An 18551-nucleotide genomic window follows, 5' to 3' on the forward strand; every position below is an offset into this window, starting at 1 on the left:
GGATGCTAAGGGTCTTCTCCTATTACCTCCCCTGCCTTCCAAGAATGACCTTTTCTATCAACTAAGCCTGAACATGAACATAAGGCTGATGTTGAGGGTCACTGAAATGATCTTTAAGCATTTTCAAGCATGGGTATAAGCATCTCCTACTAATCCCTGCAGGGTAAAACCAGTGAAGGAGGTCTTAGTGCAGCCCAATGTGCCTGCATGCCATTTTACACAGCTCTGTCATTGAAGCTGGCTAGAACTCTGCTGGGCTGGAATATGCATTCAGCCATTCTATATGTGCTCCATAAGTAGCACATTGCACAGGAGGATGTTGGAAAGCAGACAGTAAGCTGAACAGATGCTATGAATGTTATGATTTTTCAGCAGACATAATTTTAGATTAATTCCTAACCTTGATTAATAAAAAAAAGTAAGACCAGACATCAAAGCCCCTTCCTGAGTCTCTCTCTACAAGATTAAAACCAATGCTAACAGCACAGACAGTTTCTCTGAACTCCTCAAATGGTATCTGCTTTTTGATGGTTGAAGTCTGGGCCATTTCCCTAGATGGCTATTTTATTGTATATTCCATTTTGGACTTCTAGTAGAACCTTGTTTCTGCATATGTTGAATTAAATTCAAATAAACCTGTGCAACAGAGAAATCTCAACCTAGTGACCTGAATGGCAGCATTATCATTGATTTCTTCAGTGACCAGGGTCTACTCCTGCAATATAGTAGGAAATTTTATACTGAAGATAAATTCAACGGGGTTTCAAAAAGTGCAGTTCTCATCCACTTTTTCCCAAGACACATGATATGCTTTACATTGTCTTTTGTGACTATACTACATTCCCTCATTCTTCCCCTCATTTTTCCTTTCTTTTTAGAGGTCAGAAATAAGCTGACAATTATGATATGGTGAATCTCTTTGTATTATGATGTTTATTTTTAAAATAGGAGGATGAAGTCATTCTAGTTGCAAAATGGATTAAATAAAAAGCCCTTATTCTGCTTCATGAACTGATCAGAGACTTTAAATTCTGGTTTGCTATTTATGTTTTTTATTACTAAACTCATACAAAACTTTACTATTTACTAAATAGATCAAAATCTTTGATCTCTCAAAGTTCTATTCTATCAAGATCTTTGGTCTATCAATAGATCTATCAAGATCCTAATAGGGGATTTGTCCTAATAGGGGCCCAATCCCACAGCAATACTGAGCAACTCTAGCTACTGAACTCCTGTGACTTTTGCTTGGCTCCCTTCTTGGAAAATGGCTAGACAGCACTGTTCAACTTTTGAGAAAAGGTATTGATGACTGGTAAACTCAGGCAGTGAGCAATTGCTGACCATTTTCCAGGGCAGATCTTTGCACAAGCAAGGGTTCTGTTTGAGTGCATTCATATTTGATTAAAACTGTGCAAATGCAAATTGCTAAATAAGTCATGTAAGCTGAGGCCTCACGATCCTGGTATTCCTAACATGCACATTGTGATCAGGGATTTTGTTAGCCAGTAACAAGGACTACACAGAGTCACCTAGGTATTTGCAATCAAGCTGCTTTCAGTGCATTTTGTTTTCTGAAATCAAGCAGTCCTGGAAAATTATAACTGGCAGTTTCACCACTTGAGAAATTCTTCAGACACTCCTTTCTTTTCCCCTCCTCATTGTGAAGGAACAAAAGGAGACAGCGGTGCAGAGTAAAAGCTTTGGAGTTTAGCTATTGGAGCCAACATACTGAGAAGCCAACAAAAATGGTTTGGAGGAACTTGTTCTGAGCGTACTGAACATCTTTGAAAATCCATCTGAGCACAAGGACACGAAGAAGGAGTTCTACATCATGTGCACTTTTCTTCTTAAAGACTATGTGAAACCTCACTGAGAAGAAGCCACAATCACACCCATCTCGCCCACTGACTGCCCTTCAGGTACCCCCGGATCAGAGGGACCCTGGCAGAGGAGCGCAGAGCGGCTCGCACTGGCACGGCTCAAGCATTCAGCTGTCAGCATGGGAGGAGTAAAGCAAGAAAGATATTTTTTTTTTCCTTGCCTGCCAATGCATCTGGTTTACTGGCAAGGGCAAGCAGTCCCCTTCCTGGTTTGCCTAAAAATATTTGCATAACTAAATTCAAGATTGTTGTATTGATTCAGATACAACTTCTGTGAGCAGAGTGCATTGTGTTTCACAGGATAGGTGCATACCTTACTTCTAATCTAAGCCTTTGCTGTGATTCCACATATACAGCATTTTTGATCAAACCACAAACCACCTCCTTTTCATGTGATCAGTGTGTAAAAATATTGATTTCAGAATATGAGTAACCGACTGAATATTACAGTATCCAAGCAGTGCTACACATGAAGATTCAGACATGCAATTCTCTCTCTTATTCATATCAGGATCCCCAAAATATCAGTTGCTTTTCAGCTTGCTTGACAGCCATAAGCTGCAGCTGTGCTGCATTGAAAATTGGCAATGCTCACATTAAACTGAAGGAGCTTTTTGAAGTAATGACAAAGGCACTGATTGCCTTCTTCCAAACCAGAGGGATTTTTTTTTTTTTTTTTTTTAATATTAATGTAGGAGAAGAGACCATGGAAAAACAAGTGTGGGGTTGTCCAAAGTCCTGAGTCCTATCTCAAATTTATAAAGGCCTACTACACACCTCTCTAGCACTGCCTGATTCCCAAACACTGCCTCCTCTCTCTGAAAAAACATTGCTTTCTCATTACCTTTTAACTCCCTCCACTAAAGTCATTTTATCAGAAGGATTCTGCACAAATAGGGATGATAACCAGCCATTCAACCCTTGAGTCTGAGCTGTTGTATTCTAACTTCTTGCAAGAATAAAAACAGACAGACCAGCCATATCCAATTTTCACAAACTGCTGACCGCAGCAGCACTAATAAGGACCTAGTGGTATTGGGTGTGCAAGAAATATACCTTCACTACAATCAAGAAAAATTTAGTGAGGGAAAAATATACTAGAGATTACTTTGCAGAACTCTTTCTCCTATCATAACTGTGCCTTATATCAAGGGATATTTGAAATACCCAAACAGGTGAATGTGATGAGACAAATTTCTAAGACATGCCTTTTAGAGTTTCATTCCCTGCTCATTCTGAACAATGAAATGACATTTCAGTTTCCATATACAATGATGCTGAAAATTATGTCAAAGAGGAAAGACCTTATGAAATCGGCTGCGACTTTCCTACTACATATCATTTGAAAACTATATATGCAGATATTTAAAGAAAAAGAATCAAGGAATTACTACTGTAATTTGGAAGTACAAAACATACTTTATATTCTGGCTGGGATTACAGATTATATACCTGGTGCTCATCAAATTGCACAGCATGAGCTCTAGCACCTGGGTGAAATCACTAAAGCTAAGTAGTGCTGAGCCCCTCACTTAAAGAGGTTAAAAGTGTCTCTTTCAGTAGACTGCAAATGCTACTGCATGGGTTTAAAGGAATAGCCAATTTCTACAGATGTTCTACCCTTCATAGCAGAAAGCTGTCATCCCTCTAGTTTTAAGAACTAAAAAATACCCTGGGCCTTGAATTTTGACCCCCTTGCAGGTGCCTTTTTTAAAAGGAAAAAGGTCTTTGCTAACAATGATTCCTCTATGACTCTAGGATGTAAAAAGCTGTTGTTTACTTTGCAGTACAGCAACACTTTTATCACTTTTATTCCCAGAGGAAAATAAGGCTTCCTCCTAACCATGTGGATGCTGGACAATTGCAAACCTAGATTCAGAATAGCCAGCACTTAAGTGCAATTATGATTTTTTATCATCCCATTATTTTGCAGATGACTTATAAACAACAACAAGAAATAAAACCACACAACAAGCAGATGCATACACACATTCTCCATGCAAATAGGAGTTCATTTGGACTCAGAAGAAATCATGAGCCTCTTATTGATGGACTTATTTTTTTCCTCCTCTTTAAGAAAATGAAATGGAGATTTCACTACCACCAGCATTATGTTAAGATGCTGTAAAATATTAATGGTACAATGGATCTGATAAGTGACTATCATAGATGTTAGAAATTATTTAAATTAATTCATCAGAAAATATAAAAGAATGGTTTTAATTATTTAACAGTGCTTTCTACAAACAAAAAAAATCAGCTGCCAAATGTCTTTATTACAAGCACAATCAACATGTGAAGTACACAAAACCAGTCAAATTGACTTCAGCTTTTAGTTTAGCAATGGTTTGATTAATACCTTCTAAAAATACATGCAACCTCATCACTATGCATTCTGACAACTCATTATTTCATTTTTTAATGTTATTTTTTTCATTCTAATTAGCACCATATTTTATTAGCATGCTCATATGATGTATTAAAATAAGTACATACCAAAATTCAAGTCCACGGGGACCGCTAAGTGCAATAATCAAAGGTGACTTTTGCCTGTAAAAGCCCTTTCCTGTGGTTATCTCAGTGCAGTCGGAAGGGATATTTCAGCACCATAAGAAACAGATTTTCAGTTAGGCTCAGTTTTTTCTTCAGTTAAAGTGCATTAAATCTTGTTGGCAGAATTGCCCAGATTGTAGAATTCGACATCACTATAAGTCAATGTGTTATGTTACAGATCTTCTTAACATACGATTAAAATGGCATGGAAAGTTTGGCTTTAAAAAATGAAGTGGAAAGAAAAGACAGGTGCTTGCTTCTTTAAATCCACATTCAGAGAGGAGAGGGTACAGATAATGGGAGGGTATAAACAACACCCCGCGTTGAGGTCCAGCAGAGAAGAAACTGGATGATTTTTACCCACTTTACAACACAGACGATTACAGCACCATCATATGCACTAACACAGAGATTTCTAAGGTGCCTCATTTGAATATGTTCTGTGGAGACAAAAAGAAAGGAATATAAGGAACAGCAAATATCCTATCCAAATGGCTTCTTGCAGCAGGAAAGATGCTTGCTCGGTCATTGCCACTTACAGAAGGTCTGAAACAGTCTGGCTCGTGGCATCATCTCTGTCTCTCCCCCGTGACTACAGGCAGGCTTGCTCTCTCCAGCTGCCCGGGTCCGTGGACGCTGCTGTTGATTAATCAGGGATTCTCAAACAAAGAGCAAGCCTACCTTCGGGTGCCAGCAGGACTGTGGGGCTCCTCTCCCGCTGCAATCCGGCCGCAACCAGCATCCTAGCACCGCGGACAGCTCCGCCGCGCCGGGCCCATGGACACGCGGCACCGGGGCAGGGGCGCGCCGGCAGCCGCGCGTCGCTCCTGCCGCCGGGGCTCGGGCGCCGGCACAGCCTCCTAGCTAGGCAACAGTCTCGCCCTTATCGCCACTGCACTGAAGTCTGATTAGCAAATAATCCAGTGGAGGGGGGGGAATCTGCATGAGCAGCACTGTACATCACATGGAGTCTATAGGTAGGAAAGAATACGAAACAACGCCCTTTCCCCCTCCTTCTCCCTTCCCCAAAAAAAGAGAAATTGTTCTTCCACGGAGAATGTGTAAGTTAACCTTTAGCCCATATTATGGCTCAAGGAAATGAGTAGCCACTTAAAAGCAACACCTAAGCCTCAGTTTGATACCTCGTATTGATGTATCTTTTGCACTCACCCTCACTGAAAGCAGTGCAAGGCACACAATTACTGCTGACGCAGATGAGAATGCTGCTTGGGGAAGGAGGGGAGGAGCTTCTCAGCCCATCAAAACAACCTCCCACCACCTGCTCCCATTGCACGAGAACAAAACTACGCAGCTCGGACAGACTGAGCGTGACATTTATGCCGTTTTCCTTATATTGACATGCACACTCTGGAAAGAAGCATTCTGTTTGAAAAGCATTCAGGGTGAAACTGTACTCTTTTATGCTCATCCAGAATTTGTGTAATGGTTTGGAAGGAAACATTTCCTTTCTTCTGAACCGGATCAATCTGTGTTAGAGCTCCTCCTTGCAGAGTGTGTGCAGTTTTGCTTTCTCTCCCCCAAACCTGCAGCCTGGACACAAAGCAAAAGCATTCACTCCCTGCACCAAAGCCAGGGAAAGGAGTGATGGCTGAATGTGCACAGATTGCATTACCCCATTGTCAAATGGCATTTCATTCTTTCTTCTATCTTAAGTTACAGGCATATTTTTCTCTAATATAAATCTTGTTTTTGATGTTGCAGTATTCCTAAAACTAATAACAGAAATTACAGTCAATGGAATTAAATCCTTTCAAAGTAATGCATGTTCACATGAAAAGATGTGACACAAATAAGACCTAACCTTCGGAGCGCAGGAGAACTTTGCAGATTTACTACCCCACAACGGGAATACCAACATCATCCCATCTTCAACAGCACTCAAGATAGCCAACTAGACACATTGAAAAACACAGTGACCACCTTCATGCATTGGAAGCACAGCCTGAAGAAAGCCTGATGCTAAACCATCTCTCATATTCACCAGTAATTTATTTTGTGCTCACTGTAATAGCGTGTGTCCCAGCATACCTCTTGCAACCCCATGAAACAGGGCAGTGAAGTTTCCTCATGACATCTCCAAGATACCATTTCAAAAGGATGTTTTAAGAAGGGTTATAAAGCTAGAACAGGGTTTGAAGATATAGAGGACGTTTCTTTGTGTTAAGGGAAAAGATCTGAAAGGGAAAAACTTACAGTGTAGAACTGGAGGCAGTCCTGAAGAAGAGTGCTTCTTCCCTAGCTCAGAGGCTAGCCCCTAGCTCTGCTTCTGATTTTTTCCTTCCTTGAAGGATACCTTAAGAGCAGCTGTGGCCATGTGGTAATTGAGAAACATTTTAATTTTAATCAGCTGGAGATTTCTGTCACATAATAGCCTCTTATTCTCAGTACTTTTCCAGAATTAAAGATCTTCTCTGTCTCTGCCATAAATCCTGCACTGAAAATAATAAATCGCACAGTCAAACTTCTTTCCAAGTTACTTTAACAAGGATATCACTGTAAAGTCATTACAATTTCATAAGCAACTTGAAGAACTACTAATCTTAATCTCAAAGTGTGAAACACTTGCCTATGTCTTTCACCACATGGTTCATCCTAATAACTTCCTGAATTCCCTCAGATACAATCCTTTCCCTGACTACCTATGTTATTGCAACTTTTGGCAGTTTCCACATCTTCTCATTCTTGCACCAGGGTTCCTGGGAATCATGTGTACATCAGCTGTGGAAGGAAATATCCATTTTTATTTCCAGTAGGATTGTGGGAACGGCACTGCAGTTACAACCTCTGCAAGGCTGGCAGTTCCATTCCTGCTTATTATACACAAAAGCTTCTAATTCAGTTCACAATCCAGGAAAAAGCACCTACAGAATTGTACATGGCATTTCCTGCATCAATGACAGAAGGGCTGGATCAAAGTTCAGGTAATGTGTTTTCTGTTGTTTATTGTTTTTTCCACAGGTTTCTACAGAACAGTGCTACCCACCTTTAAACATCTTTAATGACAATTCTAACGAACCCACAAATGGCTTTGACTCCTTGGTTAAAAAAGAAGCCTAAGCAGCACAAATACATGCACCTCCACAAATTACCACCTGTGTTCTCACACTGCAGAGGCCAGCACCTGCCTTCCTGGCCTCCAAACAGCCAGCAGTGAAGAACCATGCATTCCCCACAGCAGCTGCCAATCCTATCTCCCTATCTCCTTTGCTCCACATCTTTCCTGGAGTTAACAACCACTCAATTCCAGAAGATACAATTACTTGCATTTGCTTTGAATTTCTGAAGAATATGTGCAAGCCTTCATTACATACCTGAAAGATTAACCCATTTTATTTCTGTACATGTATGTGCTCACACACATATGTAACAAATCTACACAGAGAGAGAGAAAGATGTGGCTTGACCTGTGGTTGACATTGCAGACCAGGAGAAGAAAACATGAAAAATGTGCTGTGGAGCTACTAATTAGCAACTACTCAAAATAGTTTTTGGATATCCCAGTCTCTGTTGGCCATGCTGGCAGTGGGCTGGAGCACAGAGTATGTAATAAGGAGACAGCAAACCTCTGCAGGAGGCTCCTTCGTCCACAGCACGACAAGTCCTTTCAGCCTTGGTGACAGGTTGAGGATTTGCAAGGCCTGAAGACTGCAGGCAGCACAGACACAAAGGGCTTTCAAGAAGAAGAGTATACTCATTTAAGATGCTAGCAGACCCCTCAGTGACTGAGAAAGGCACTCAGCCTGTCCCTGAAGTAAGGGAAGCTTGAGGACAAAGGGATTAGTCAGAGAAGGCAGTTCCATGACAGATTTCTCTTATCTGACCAACAGACCATAGATGAAGGGTTCTAGGAATGGACACTCCACAAGTTCCAAAAAAACCTGAAATAAACTCCAGAAATTGAGAATCTAAACCTAGAAATTCTTGACACCTAACATAGGGGACCATGATAGGAATATACATCCCTATATCCAACCCTACATCCCCGTGAAGTGAGAGTTTATTAAACAAGACCTGTCCATGCAGCAATTAAATGAGATAGGGCTCCTATCAGTCAGGTCTTGCCAAGACCAAAGGCTGACCAAGCCAGAATCACCACAGCAGAAGCTAAGCATTGCCAGTTTACCCACACTTACAAATACGATGCCATCAAGACACTGGCTTTTTTGCTGTTTAACAAATTCTCTGTTTAGCTAAGCTAAGCTAAACTTGGTTTTATTGTTTCTCCTTTACAATGCCTCCTTAGCTTCAATTGCTTTTCCCTGTCTCCTGTGTGCTTGGTCCTGACTCTTAGGTTTTATTGCTGCCACTCTGCAGTTGCTCTAACCACTCTAACCACTTCATGCCCCTTGAAGTATGGATTCCTTGCCTGATCCAAGGCCACATCTCTTAACCCAGGCTTTGCTACTATCCTTGAATTTTCGAGCAGTGATCTTTAGCTTTTCTTGCTTCCAGGACCTAGCATCAGGTTCTAATCAGTCCCAGCTATTAAGTGTCTTCATTTCCCAATAAAACCATTGTTTCCTCACAGCTACTATTTTGCCCATGTTTGAGGCAAAGGAAATTTTCAGTGACAGTCTTGCCTATGCCTCATTCTAAGTGTCAGTTTAGCAATCACTGTGATGGGCCTTTAGCACCAATTTTAAAAAGCTGCTTGGATTTTTATTTGGATTTAAACCTGAGTTAATAAATGTTTTTGAATGGAAGTGGGTTAATTTGAGGAAAATGCATAGAAAACAAACTACATCCAAACTCAAGCACAGTGCTTACCATAACTTTGACCTTAAGCAACCATCTCTTTTGTTTGTTCATGCTCTTAGCACCTATCTACCATCATGCTAAGCAAAGGGAAAACTTAAAGATCTATTTGCAATTAATTTTCAACCTGATATGCTGAAATACTAAATTGAGCCTTCACGGCTGCTTTTCCCAAATTATTTCATTCCATGCCTCAGATAAGCTTTCACATTCATGCTTTTCTCCCTCAAGCATTCTTATAAACCCTTGAAGTTCTGCAGTTGCTCTCTCTCCCATCCTTTTGCCCCTCTCTCGCTCTTCACACACACACTGCTGCCATGACAAGTAAAACTACTCACACAATGAGAGTAAAGGAAAGTCTCAGTGCTCCATCTTGGTATTTGTTTCAGCTATTTCACATTCCTCTGTAGCATTCTTTCACTTCCCTGGAGCACACTGGCTCTATCCCTCCCAGCAGCAGACTATCCACCACCGTCATGCACATTTCTCTCTTCAGAGTTCTGAGGAGGATTCTTCTAAAGGTAAAACAGTAGAGGGGTCCCTACTCATGTAAAAAGCCAATTAAAGTTAAATGCTTAACTGCCATCTGTGCCTTTAAGAAAAATCTCTTAATTTTCCCCAGTGATCAGTTTTTTTCACATGGGACCAATTTTGCTGTTATTGCTTAGGCAAAATTCCCATTGAAGTCCACAGGGAACTTTGCCTGAATACAAAATATGGAGCAAAACCTTGTCCTTATTTGCATAGACCACAAATCACAAAGATCACATCCTGATGCAAGTGATTTATCCTACATGACAGCTAGTGCAACTAGGCTATTTTTAACCATGATTTTTTTGTAAAATATTTCATGATATTTACCATTCAAAAAAGAGTCAATTGATTCTTTTTTCTTAAACTGGATTAGATGGAAAGATTCTGGCTGCATTCCAAAGCCATTAATTACTAAATGGTACATTTTCCACAGAAATGTTAAGCTATAAGTAGTTCTGGAGCCAGTTAGCTCCTAGCTAAAATCAATTAAAGCTGGTAAAGATACATTCTATGGTCAGGTCCCAAATACAGACATCTGTATTTATAGCACAGTGGATGCTGGTAGAATCCCCCAACGCAGATGCTGCTGCACTGGCAAAAGCATGCTTTCACTGCTCAGCTCATACAGGGGGCAATAGGTGGGTTTCTTACTCCAGGATAATCCCAGCTGTGTCAGTAGAGTTGCACTCACATGGTGTTCTATTTCTGCTCTGGTAGCCTGAGTTTTCTAGCCCCAGAGAAACACTCTTTTTCCTATAGAGTACAAAGGCCAGGCAGTTTAAGCTTGTTTGTCATCTCCCCACCCTGTTGCTCATTCCCACTTGTAAGGGCTTGCAGGGAACTGGGTCATGGAAATGTTCCAGAACAGAAATAATTTTGGGTGAGAATGAGGGAGAATCCAAAACACAAAGCGGATGGTGTTCCTTTCAACCAAAGCACTTCCTTGCACTACACAATGCAGAGGGCACTTCACAGCGTGAGAATGGCAGCCCTGCCAAGGTGGTCTGTGACTTTTACTGGAGTGAAAATTGCCCGTGCTACAAACACTACTGCTGGCAATGAGTCCAGTGCCCAGGCAGCACATATGCCAGAGCTGGTGCACTGCGACTCAGCCTGCTGAAGTTTCCATGAACAAAGAAAATCCTGGAGGCAGTCAGGGAGCTGACAGGCAGTGCTCCCCATCCCAGAAACTCCACAACTCTGGCAAGTACATGCAACCACCCAGCTGCCTTAAGGCAGAAAAGGGTATGTACATAGCACTCAAAAGTGACCATGCATTTAAGTTGCAAAGTGTTTTACCAGACACTTGACAATTTCCAGGCATTCCAACTTAAAAAAAATGCAGCTCTGCTTCCTTCCTGCAGTCAGCTCTTCCTTTGGCCTTATTCTGGCACAAATGTCACTTGGCCGTGTGGTGCAGCAGATTGGGAAGCTGATCAAGCTGAGAACTAGCCTGGGATTTTGGCACTACATGGATGTTGTTATTTGTGAGAGGACCACCCTACCTGTGCAATCAGTGGGCAGCAGAGAACCAGTGCAGCCCAGCAGATGGAAGGCAGGCCAGTTGGGTCTCATTCAGGATCAACCAACTTCTTGCTTTCATCCAAGCTGGTGAGAGACTCAGCTGTGAACAAGGAGCTCTAGTGAGCACCCACAGCATCTCTGAACTCAGAAACAAGTGTGCCTGGAATCCCATAGAGCACAAAATCTGTAAAAACAACCAATGATGAAGTCTAGAGCAAGAGGTCTTGGAATGAGAGATAAGAAATTCTCCAGAAATTTGAAGCCTCCTATCTGCACTTATTGATAAAATCTGCAATTTTTTCCCCAGTACTACAGAAAAAGCAGTCCCATGAATCCACTAAGAAATGGGCAAAGATGGGGGAAATCAGCTTTATTCATTTTAACAGAAAAAGCACACTAAATAAAAACCCAGTAAACATTTGAAGACTGGAAAGACTCAAAGAAGAAATTGCAGTTTGTACTTTAGAATTGACAAATTGGTAAATTCCTCTATTAAAACATAGAAGTGCTATGTACATTAAGATAATATTTGTGAGTAAATTGCTGCTGTTGGTTAAATTCTTTAAGGCATCAACTTTGTAAAGAAACTAAAATATGCTATTTGTTCAATGAAATATACTTTATACCTATAAGCCTCACACAAGACGGCAAGTGAAATGTGAATTAAATAGCTTTTAAATCTCTGGAGAGAACATACCCATCTCAATGCTCAATTAATGCTGGGGGAAAACAGAATTGAGGAGAAATTACTTTAAAACAAAAAGAAAAAAAAAAGGAAAAGAAAAAGGAAAAGAGAGAGAGAACACTGGGAAGATGACTTCAAGCCAAAGAAGAGATGGCCACAGCAAAGAGAGAGTATGCATATGTGCTTGTTTGTTTGCTTTTCCTAATGAGACAAAGATGGTCTCATTAACTTCTGAGATGAAGAAAATGACCTCAAAGAGGTAGTGAGGCAGGAAGGCTTCACACAAGGGCTGTAAGTGGTGAGGAAGGCTGGGTACCTCACCCTGCTCACACCACCCAAACCAGCGAGTCCCACTCGGAGGTACAGCACCAGTGCCAGGAACTCGGTAGGCTCAGAGTTCCTGATGGCATGTGGGCACCCAGGGTGGGAAGATGCTCAGTGCCTGGAGCCCAGTCCAAGCATGGAGAGCTGCAGGCAGGTGATGGAAACTGCTGGCAGTTTGCCCTGGTGGCTCATGGCCAGGGTCCTCCATCCCTCGTTAGCTGCCCCTGACCCAAACCCTGCACAATGATCGAAGCTTAAGCAGCACCAGGGGAAGATCTTATTGTGAGAACAGGCTGGTGACAAGGTGAGAGGAACCAGGGCAGCCTGTTGACATCAGCTGACCAGTTCCTCTGGTCACAGACGAGCCAAGATCCTATGTGGGCAAAAGCCCAATTTGTTCCCATCAGCTTAGGGAGATAAGCCTCATTTTAGGTGTCTGAGTGACTAGACCTGGGCTATGTTAACAGTAGCTATTCTCTTGCATTTAGAAAATCCTATCTCGACAGAGAAAAGGGTTAAGGTTTATAACATATAAATCACAGTAAATACTTTGACCAATGTGAGCTATTTTTTCATGCTCAGATATAAAACAAAATTAAAAAATCAAATTCTTCTAATTACTGGGAAACTAATTTCCTGCAGGCACTACCTTAATAAATTCTCAGGAAAATCAGTTTTCTCCTCAGCTATAGCTGGATAATCATATGTCAGTTAATATATTTCTGGTTTTCCCTCCTGCATATTTTCTTAGAGAAAATATTATGATCCTTCATATTGTCTCAGTATAAAAACCATTCCTATCACTGGATGAGCTCAAATTGCCACCACTCAGGAAGAAAGGAATGTAAATGAGGAATACCAATTAACCCCTTTACAATTAAAAATATCTCTCTCTATTATATCACCCATTAGTGATACTCTAGTTAATGGTCTGTCGACATTTCCATTAGACCTTTTCCCCCTGCTCCCACACAGAACTAAATCCTGGCTAATCACCTTGAATATACCTCTATGGATTTACACAATACACAGACACAGCTCCAATGAGGCAAAGTATAGATTTGTCTGTTATCTTGAGCCATTAGATGCTCTGAAGTACCTGTTTTCTGGCATATCATACTAAATACTCTCTACTCCAGATACACTGAATAATTTTGCAGGATTTTGTTTTCAGTGTTGCAAATACTTCATGTACAAAAAAGCTGAAAGTAATTGCACAGACCTGTCCTAAATATACACCATGAAAATTGTGGACTGAAGCTCAGTTCACAGCAGACTACTTTTGCCCAATATAATTTATATTATACCATGGGTTTTTTTGCACTAGATATGAGACAGTGTGTTACATTTGGTGCCACACACTGTAATACCTAGAAATGACAGGGTGAATTAAGGACAAAGCTCCAGCCTTAATAGCTTAAGATCCCCTGGCATCCTTATGGTCAAACCACATTCTCCACACTTCTGTAATGTATTTGTGTGTCTGTGTGTCAAATTAATTACAAATCTATCACATTCATATATATTGCGTTTTTTAGTCCTTTCAACTCTCAAAATACACTGAAGCATTTTATAGTGTGCTCATGATCATCCATATTCAGTTCAAGAGCTGGCATACTGGAGAGAATAAGAACTCAGTGCCTGATGGGCAGATGGAAGAAGGGAGAGTTATACAGCGTGAATCCAAAATGAGAGTTTAACCCTTTTCTTCACATGAGATTCCTCAGTAAATTTATGATGGTATTGTTTGGTCTCTATATGCATCTTGGCACTATTTTTAGTCATGAGCTTGCACACAGCAATTCAGCTCTGCCAGATTTTCCTGGCTTGTTTTTAATCCCCAAATAGAAGATCCATAGCTCTGATGAAAATTAATTAAATACCTCTTGTACACAGACTACCCTACAGAAACAAAACCTGCACTCTTGCTCACCACAGTTAAGTGTTTAATACAGTGTGACTGGTTTTGTTTGGAATTACTGTTTGCAAACTCCAATTAGACTAAATGAAAATTACTCATATTTTATATATTACAGCTGATAAAATACTGGTTGGAAAAACTGTGTGTATAAGCATGCAAACCAATGCCACCACACATAAGTGCCAGAAATACTGCTCCCTGGCAGCCAGGGAAAGATGTCCTTCATTTTACAGACTATTTGAATTTATAATACCCTGGATTCATGAGGCCACTTAAGATCAGACCATTTGTACACATGTAATACCAATTTTATTCAATCTGTATTTTAAAAATCTATTACTTGAAACATATATTGAACATTAAATTGTTTATCATCTAAACTGACCAAGCATTTGCTAAACTAATGTGATCCAGAAAACAATAAGCAAGCGTACAGTGAAACTTGCAGTTCCCATCTTCCAGTGTAAAACTCCTGTAAAACCATGCCTTCAGATTCCTGGAAAATGGGCCTGGCACTGCTAAAGGTCAAGAACAGAATTACATCTTTCTGTGAAAAAATTATCTGTCTGTAGGACAGCCCTGAAACCAACTTTTTTGCCTGATCATATCAATAAGAAAAATACTTTTTTTTTTCATAAATACTCAGCATTACACATAATGTCAGGAATGGTTTGTTCCACATTGGTGCAGGATAAATGAAAGAAATAAACAGGAATAACCTTGACTGCCTTAAGTGTATATGTTTAAGGGCCAGTTAGTCTGTCATTTCTGTAAATATTTATAAGTAAAAACCTACCAAACAACTAAAACACAGGCTGGAGAAGATGGAGGGATGGGCAGAAAAAAGAAATATTTTTAACTTGGCACCATCATGCACAGAGCAAGCAATAAACTCTGAACTTGATTGAGATTTTTTGTCCTGCCATCAGTGTAATTTTATTTTCTATGAGAGTGAGAGTAGATGAACAAACACAGGTGGTATTAGGAATAAAAGCTTATGCAAGTGCTCTTACCTACCCTGCTAGGAAGAAACTGCAGCTTTACTTTATTGGTGAGAACAACTTCAAGGGGGCACCAGTCAGAACAAATGAGAAATTCCATGTGAGAAAATTCTTCAGTGGGCAATGGCCTCATTCTTTCTTTCTAAACTAAAAAAAAAAAAAAAAAAAAAAAAGTTTGATAGCAGGCAAGAAATTAAATTCAGGCTTGACTTAGTTTCGCCACTTTTCTTGATATTAAACTTATATAAAAGGAAGAGAAAATTAAGCTTCTGCTCTGAAGGGGAGAGAAGAGGGCTGAGAAAGCACAACTGGGATTATTTCCTGACTTGAGAAAGAGCAGACCCCATAGCAAAAGAGACTCTGTCACCTAAAGACAGTAATGAGACATTTTATAGAATACATAGTAATTTTAAATAATTAATCCTTTCTGGATTAATCCCTGGAAAAGAGAATCAAAAGGAAACATTTGGAGTAAACTTGTGGGTTGCCTGCACTTATTTCAAGTTTCCAAGATCTAAAATAGAATCTTTTTTGGAAAGCCTGACAGTCACCACCACAATAAAAGAAATTACAAATCATCTCATTTCCCCAAAATGTTTTGGCTTTCATTAATCAACATTTTCTGATTGAAAAAGCATTTAATTAAAATCACAACCAGATCCAACTGAAATGAGGCATAGGAAGTCAGGGATATCTCTTAAGCATGACATGTCTTGATCTTGTCTGAGGGACATCTTTCAATAAAGCCAGTTACTGTGGAGTAGTGGGCAGAAGTTAAAGGCATTTCTGAACTTTTTATTCTCAGGTGCCATTAACCACTACAGCTCAAAAATTAGACAGTGATATATGGCATTCAAAAATTAAATTAAACATTCAAAATACCCTCAAATTAGATGGCATTGCATGTCTCTACCTACAGATCAATTCTGATTAAACCTTCAGACAACTCTTTTCTGAAGGGAAATTTCCTCCTAACTTACACATTTTGTAGGATTGTAATGATAATGCTTTTTCCTTCATTATCAGGAGAATCCTATATTACTGCTATTTCAAGGCTTTCTAGTGGCAAGACCTTGAACAAAAGCTTTTTCTGCCTGTAACAAAGAAAAAAAGAAGGGGGAAGAAGGGAAAGAAGAAAATTTGCTTCTACTCTAACCCAAGAACTGTGACAATGGCATATATCCTAAAAACATTTCATTACATAGATGTCCTATATTCCAGTTACTCAAACTGTAACAAGCAGTCACAATCAGCTACTCAAACAAAGTGGCAGCAGTCACTACATTTGCCTTTGTCTGAGCATCTTTGCCCTACCCAAGCTGACCTTAGTGTTGAGCAGACTCAATGCCTCCATATTTCTCTCATTGCATCCCTGTCCACTGTGACTTACACAAACTTGCCCCTTCAGCACACCACACAGAAATATTCCACAGAATTTTTATTCCTGCTCTTCAGATGGTTAAAAGCAGTGCTAGGTAAATAGCACAAAATTAATCATGTTTCATATTCACAGTATTAGCAATTTTCAGCAAATTTCAGAAAAAAAAAAAAAGAGAGAGATCTATATAAAAGAAGAGAAACAGGTCCACTGAGTTCCATAACCCCAACATGTTTTTTGCACGTGGAAAAATACACAAGTTAAGACAACTTTAAGGAAAGCCTTCAGATATCTGCAATCTTCTGTTCATTGTTCACTGAGTTTTACTTTTTATATTTGCCACAAACATGCATTATCCATGAACACAGAATTGTCCCAGGCTAGTGTCTGGGAAGAAATTAGAAGAAGGCAGCTTATGATGTTGTGTCAGCTCTACTCATGCATTCAAAATGGGCACATCCAAGAAAAAAAGCACGAGAATGAGTCTCCTCTTTCCTTTATCCACACACTTCTCTAAGCTGAAGTGCATTAGCAATCTCAGATAGCTAATTCTTAATCTTTAGCAAAAAAGGCCTTGAAGTTTTTCATTTCCATAATTTAAACAAATCTGAGGACTCTTCTCTGGTAGGATTTTTTTCCTCTTAATCATTCCTATGACTCATAAATAGGATACAAAACTGTAAAAGGTGATGTGAACTCTTTGCCAGAATAGGCACTTCAGAATGAAGTGGCATTACTGCTTCTTATCTTGTGCTTCTCATTATTCATCTGTTTCATGCCTCTTCGTTGCCAAGATAGTCTAATATTTCTGGTGCTTCATATTTCACTGAGGTTTAATTGCAACTAGCTTCAAGGAGGAAGAAAGGCAATAAAGACTTGGGCTAAGGGATTTTGGCTTAAAGAGTAAATGTTGTCACTGTATGATTTAAGACAAATTAACTGGGAGGGTGACACAAAGGATTGAAAACAGACCTGACTGTAGGGATACATGGAATAGACACACTGACTTTTGCTTTAAGTAAGATGGATTCACTGAATAAATTTCTATTTGCTAAAGTGGAAGGGTTTCACAAATATAAATGAGATTGTAGGAGGGTTCCCCAACAATAGTCTCAACAAATGAGGGAAGGAACACAACAAAAAACTGTGCATCTAGATTACAATTGAGCAGTGAGAATTATCTGGAGGTTCCATTATGGGTTCATACAGAAATTCTAACAGCCAGCTCAAGAAAGCCCCTTCTTTTCTACCACTCAGTATGATGTCAGTATGATGTATTTCAATACTACTCTTGGCCTGTTAAAAAGCAGTGTATGGATGAGATTCAGACAGTGGTGTTTGAGGTGAAGTTACTGCCATACTCTGCCCCATAAGCACAGGAAGCAGGTCTCCAGTCTAACAGGACTGGCCCAAACCAGCTTGTATGGATCATGATAGCACTGGCACACTGAAGAGCACAGAAATTCCTTCCCTGATATGGATTTCCTGCTCAGCTTGCATCTCTCAACAATAATGTACAATTTGGATATCCATTCTAAGCTATTATACTCCCTTATAGGCATACAGGCTTATGAAAAAAAAACCCAGTAGGCATCTTGATAGGGATGTGATATGTCACTTCAGACTCCAGCACAAAGCAAAGAGTTTTCTGTTATGTGCAAAATTCTGGGACCTATCTCTCAAGAGATTTTTGTTTCTGGTAGCCTGACCACCTTGCCCAGCTCTCTGAAAGACCCAATCACTGCCTTAACTGTATATTTCATAAGGAGCAGCACTGTGTATATTGGAATACAACTCTGTATATGACACTCCAATGCTGATATTCCAGGAAACTTCCTGAGTTTCTCCTTCATATACACAATAATCCAAAATCTCAGGAACAGTGGGAATTCCTAGCAATGACCATTTTCCTGGAGATTTCTCATCCTTGCTGTGGAACAGATTGCAGAGCCTTAGAAGAAAAGGAAAGTGA

General features: G+C 40.0%; 1 protein-coding gene across 2 annotated transcripts in view; it reads right to left on the reverse strand.

Annotated features, from left to right (window-relative positions):
- The window catches only part of NYAP2 (neuronal tyrosine-phosphorylated phosphoinositide-3-kinase adaptor 2), a 137091-nt gene extending 121773 nt beyond the window's left edge, over window positions 1–15318 (reverse strand). For both annotated transcript variants that reach the window (XM_079315068.1, XM_079315069.1), the window contains exons 1-2: window positions 15218–15318; window positions 9553–9727 (exon numbers count right to left, since the gene is read on the reverse strand). The gene's annotated coding sequence lies outside the window, so the exon portion shown is untranslated. The remainder of the gene's footprint in view (window positions 1–9552; window positions 9728–15217) is intronic.
- Between the last annotated feature and the right edge of the window lie 3233 nt (window positions 15319–18551).

The sequence above is a fragment of the Erithacus rubecula genome (assembly GCF_903797595.1).
Source record: "Erithacus rubecula genome assembly, chromosome: 11".
NCBI classification, from domain to species: Eukaryota; Metazoa; Chordata; class Aves; order Passeriformes; family Muscicapidae; genus Erithacus; species Erithacus rubecula.